General features: G+C 32.6%; 1 non-coding gene across 1 annotated transcript; it reads right to left on the bottom strand.

The window, feature by feature from the left end:
• Positions 1–4,907: 4,907 nt before the first annotated feature.
• Positions 4,908–5,014, bottom strand: LOC123945340. The gene has a single exon (XR_006819182.1). It is a non-coding gene; the product is annotated as a U6 spliceosomal RNA (small nuclear RNA).
• Between the last annotated feature and the right edge of the window lie 442 nt (positions 5,015–5,456).

The raw sequence follows: 5,456 nt of genomic DNA, 5'->3' as shown, positions 1-5,456 counted from the left end.
TTTGGGAGTCATAGGGTAATAGAGCTGAAAAAAAATCAGCTCGTCCATACGTATTATTTTCTGTACACTTTCAACATCTGGATTCTTTCTTTATTTTCTTAAAAAAAAAAAAAGAGAACAGAACCATCATATCTAGAGCTTATTTGAGGCACTGTATCATGATATAAAATAAAATATTTTAAAAATGACTCTTTTCTTATAAATTCACCAAGTTCATTATCTTGTATTTAGGAAGAAGCTAGCTTGAGACTACTTTTTGGTTGCAGGAACAAAACAGAAGAACAACCTGCTTCATTTTCTGTATACAGACATACAGACACAATGAATATATATGTATATGTACACACACACACACACACACACATATATATATATCTGCATGTACACATGTATACACACATATAGATTGATATTCCATTCACAGGTAAGTTATATTTGTCTCATAAAACCTAATGATGCTATTTTGTAAAATATTCCCCTTAAACATTTACACATTTGATTTTTTTAACTTCTTTTTAAATTCTAAAGCAAAGGCTTATAAAATAATATTGTGTTACTTAACTTTTCCCGCATTTTACATTTTACATTATAAATTGGAAAACATTGTAAAAAAAGTCATCATAGAGTTAATATGAACATTGCTGCCACTTTAATTTTCTTAAAAAGAATTTCACTAAGTGAAAAAAGGATTTTTAAAATGTGTTCCTTTTTTTTTAACTACATGTCTGTGGAATGCCAAATTTTCTTCATATATCTCAACCAAAATATTAAAACAGAAAATGCAGAAGATATGATAATCCAGTTGTCTTATTAAAACATATATTGAAGAAATTTACATTAACGTAAAGAAAAACTCTGTAGGAATTCTTCTCACTAAATTATTTTTTTTTTACTTTGGAAAATGTAATTATTTTTATGTTTTTATTCTTACATCAGTGGTGTCATTGTTATTTCAAAAGATTGTTTTTCTGTTTTGATTTATAGTACAATAAGTATTAATAGATTAGAATATTATTTTATATCTTTGGGCAGTTATCTTACATTTTTTTTAAAAAAAGGTTGGACTAGATATTTTTCTTCTCAAAATGTAGTTTGAAATGATCTATAATAGATCTACTTGAAGTACTGGTTAAAATATAGATACTGAGATTTGCCCCAGATGCACCAAGTCAGAATCTACAAAAGAGAGGCTTTTCAAAAGAGGGACCTTGGAGATTTTTCAGGTTCCTTTAAAATTTGAGTATTACCTATCAGATGACCTCTGTTGATTTTGCTCCAGGTGAGTAAATACCAGAATCTCTGAACCCCTGGCTCCTGCAAGGGCAAGCTTGGATGCCTAGGTTACTCCTGGCCCCAAGACCATCTATATATTTCTCCTTTACAAGGTTGGCAGACAAAAATAGAGTACACCCAGTTAAATATGAAATTCAGATAAACAATGAATTCTTTTAGTATAAATATGCTGTATTTAGAAGATTGACTATATATATATCTCCAATTATTAGATAAATATTCAATATTTGGGTTACATATATTCCAAATATATCCAAATATTGTGTGGAACATATTTGTCCTATTTTCTGTTTGTGCGCTTTGTTTTGCTAAATCTGTCAGGCCTATCATTTTTCCACCATTACTTCTAGATGGTACTATCCGTAAATAGACTAAGTGAGACAATATGGGAAAGTCTTCACAAAATTTATTAATTGCCTAGACTTAGGGTCAGGTGGGAAATGGCTGAACCCAGAAACACTCTTATAATAACAGTTAAGCCTTTATCCATGATCTCACACTCTTATAAAGCAAACCCCTCTAAACTTTCCCCAAATTTCTTTCAGAAAGCATCTCCGTGGAGCTCACGTGGCTCTGCTTCCAATTACTGCTTACTTCATTTCACTGTGGTATTTCTCATTTTAAAGTCACTGGCACGTTGGAAGCAACCTCATTGCCAGAGTGACTCGGAGGAGAGAACATGCAGTTTAATCTCTAATGAAGCCTTGTTCCGTTATGTCAAAATTCACCTCTCTTTTACTTGTCCTTACATGTGTCATCTTATGAATGTAAACATCTTTGGGCTCCCTTTTATTTTGTCTGCCTCTCCAGGTCTCAGGGACCTCTGTTCACACTGGTAATGTTCCGGGCTCTTGCTATTTCTAGTAACCGATATGTTCTCCTCTTCCAAAAATACAGATTTCCCTCTGAACAATATTGCCCACTCAACAATCTTTCTAACCTTTTCTGATTCTACCTGCTGCACAGAACAAGATTGTTCCCAAATTTTGTTGTCAAAGGATTCTGTTTTAAAGAAAGTTTTCGAAAATAAGATAAAGAAATGTTTTAATATCAACTTACCAGTTAATACTTGCCTTTTCTACCAACATCAGCTGCAACTGAACAACCTGTAAAAATGGTCTTTCATTTTTTAATTTATTCTTCTTTGAGTAGAGGGTGGTTCTGATTTTCTCATATCTGGCGTTCTTCTCAAATGACTTTCATAGCTGATTCCTACTTTGACAACTGCCATACTAGGTTTCCACATATAACATGGTATTTGGCCTTATTTAGGGTCCAAACGAGAAACAAGATGCTGCCTTCAAATACCGAAGTCACATCTTATAGTAACAAGGGATGTTCTCTTGAATTTCAAAAGGTAAGTGTTCCTGTTTCCATTCAACCCAGAAGCTTAGGCTAGAACTTGATTTTGGGAAACATCTTACTAAAAAAATATCTTAGTAAATAACTTGAGTGGGAACTATGTTTGTGATTGGTGAATTATGTCAGATTTTTTTCAGGTAATTAATTGACTACCCCCAGAAAACTCCACTGTGATCTATTTATTTTTAAAACTGATGGTTTTAACTGATGCAAAGAAAGTATCAAGTTCTCACAGCCAGATTGCAGAAAGAAAAATTAAATGAACCATTTACATTTGTCTACACTGCATAAGATGATTCTCTAGTGGAGCTATGTTGTTTTCTTTAAAACAGAAGTTTTCCTTTTTTTTTAATTTTTTATTATTTACTGTCTAAAAGTCTGTGTCTGCTGTCATTACCCACACTTGTCTGATAACCATTGTAGGCTTCTTTTAAGAACAGTACTTTTACCAGGTTCATATTTCTCTAAGCTTATTTTTTCCTCATACTGTAAAAATAAGACTACAAGAATATTAAAGGGAATTTTGAGAGAAAAAATCGCATTGCTAACATTACTTAGCAAAACTATTTTTATTTATTTAGGTTGCTTTTCATTCCTTTTTTTTTTCCAAACAATATGTACATATTTGTTACAGTTTGTAATAAAATTTGGTGCATGTTTTAGTTTTGGAAAATTTTTACTTTATATGGTTATTTTAAGAATTACATGGCAATATAAATGTGAACGTATTCGGCATTCCACCTATCAGATAGGTACTTAAACTGATCTTTGAAGCTGTGACTCTAAGTTAACTTCTTTTTTTTTTTTTTTTAATATTGTAAAGTATATAGTATCTAATCAGAATGATGCCTCAAAACTCAGGTAAGACATTGTGGTTGCACATTTTTTCCTTTTCTTTTTTTTTCCCCTTTTTTTATTATAGATAATGAGAACGAATGTTAACCTTTTTGGGACTGGAATTCCTATATCAGAAGATCTGAACACTGAACTATCAAAAAATTATGTCAGTTCCCATTGCCATCAAGATAGTTACAGCATCATCATATTATCAGGATAGTTTCTTATTAACCTAAAAACTGGTAATAAAACAACCCTATAAAATATTGTTTATTTTTATTAAGTGTCTTTCTTTTGTTTCTTGCATGACCATGAAGGCCAGACCTTTTCCAAAATTCTATATGCTATTTAGTTTTTACTACTTATTACCTATGTCTGTTATCTGTTTTCATCTTTTCTTAAATACTTTTTTAAATAGGTTTAAGTTATAGACTACCAAGGTTTTTTGCTGGGGGTGGAGAAATAATACAGTTCGGTGGATCCAAGAAAGGACTGGGAGGCTGGGAGCTCCAAAGGCAGGGACTCAGGAACCTCACAGGACACCATGGGATTTGATGGAGTCTCCAGTGATGGCTGTGGATGCCAGAGACTTTGCCAGAGAAGGCAGATGAAGTACCACGGTGGAGAGAGGATGACGGTAAAGTAACAATTCCCACTCTCAATACTTGTCTCCTTAGGTACGTTAGCCATTCATTTCTTATTGCCCATAATTTTTTTTTTATTGGATCCTTTAGGAATGCTAAACCACACCATCAAACTTCTCTTTGACCAAGATTTTCCCAACTATGTCTGGTTAAAAAATCTTTGGTAGAAAGAAAGGACAGTGAAAAACCTAAATTTGATGCAGTTGGACACTATTTTTAGCCTGTGAGAATGTTCACAATCCCCTTTGCTTCAAAAAGGAAAATTGACAAACAAATAAATAGAAAAATAGTTAAATAGACAAGTAAAGAAGCACTTTATGAATCCTTGGGTCGGAGGTTGTGATTGTGGATTCCTTAGGAAATAAAAACAGGCAATTTGAGATATTCACTTCTTCCTAGTGCCTCTTCCTCTTTTCTCCCTCTTTATTTTTATTGCCATCAATTTAAAGACTCAAGAAAAGAAACAGAAATATATATATATATATATATAAAATACACTATGATAAGAAATATTTTATTTATTTTTAGAAATAAATCGAAATTTATAAAATTTCTAAATAGAAATTTAGAAAACATTGTATTTATTTACATATATTTAAGAAAGATTAAATATATATAATCTACTTCAGATGATTATCAGAAAGTGGTTGTTGACCTCTGATACCAAGACAGAGAAAGAGACTCAAGCCTGAATACTTGACAAGTGAACCCAAAGAAGTGATAGCAGTTTACTATTTTGAACAGAAAAAGGATATGATGAGTTAAGCACCTAAAGGATATAGATATTTCACGAATTTGCATGTCATCCTTGCCCACGGGCCATGTTAATCTACTCTGTATCCTTCCGATTTTAGTATACGTGCTGCTGAAGTGAGCACAGGATGTAGATATTTCAAAAAACAGTATATTACCACCCCAAGCATCACCTAATAATTAATTAACATATGCTTGATTCATGCTCACAATCTGCTTGTGTATTAATAAGCTTGTGCTGTTTTCCTGCATGTGAAAAATGGGGGATGCAAAGTGGGTTTCCTTTCTTTTGACTCTTCACGAGGCATGATGAGTAAAGGACAATAACTGGACTTTCTAATATCTCCTGGCCCTTTGAGAAAAAAAAGCAGCACTAAAAGGAATAAATTAATTTAAAATGGAGGGGGAATTGGTTGCAAAATAGGTGTAAAACTTTACTTAAAAGCTATTTCTAGTCGTGGCATTTTTCTCTGCATACTGTAATAGAGTTATAGTTGCAGTAATGGTTTGCTTACGGGCAAGCAATTAGGCACCTGCCGTCACTCCACAGGATGTAGATTTCACATG

The sequence above is a fragment of the Meles meles genome, chromosome 6, assembly GCF_922984935.1.
Source record: "Meles meles chromosome 6, mMelMel3.1 paternal haplotype, whole genome shotgun sequence".
Lineage (NCBI taxonomy): Eukaryota > Metazoa > Chordata > Mammalia > Carnivora > Mustelidae > Meles > Meles meles.
This window is presented reverse-complemented; position numbering and strand designations above follow the sequence as displayed.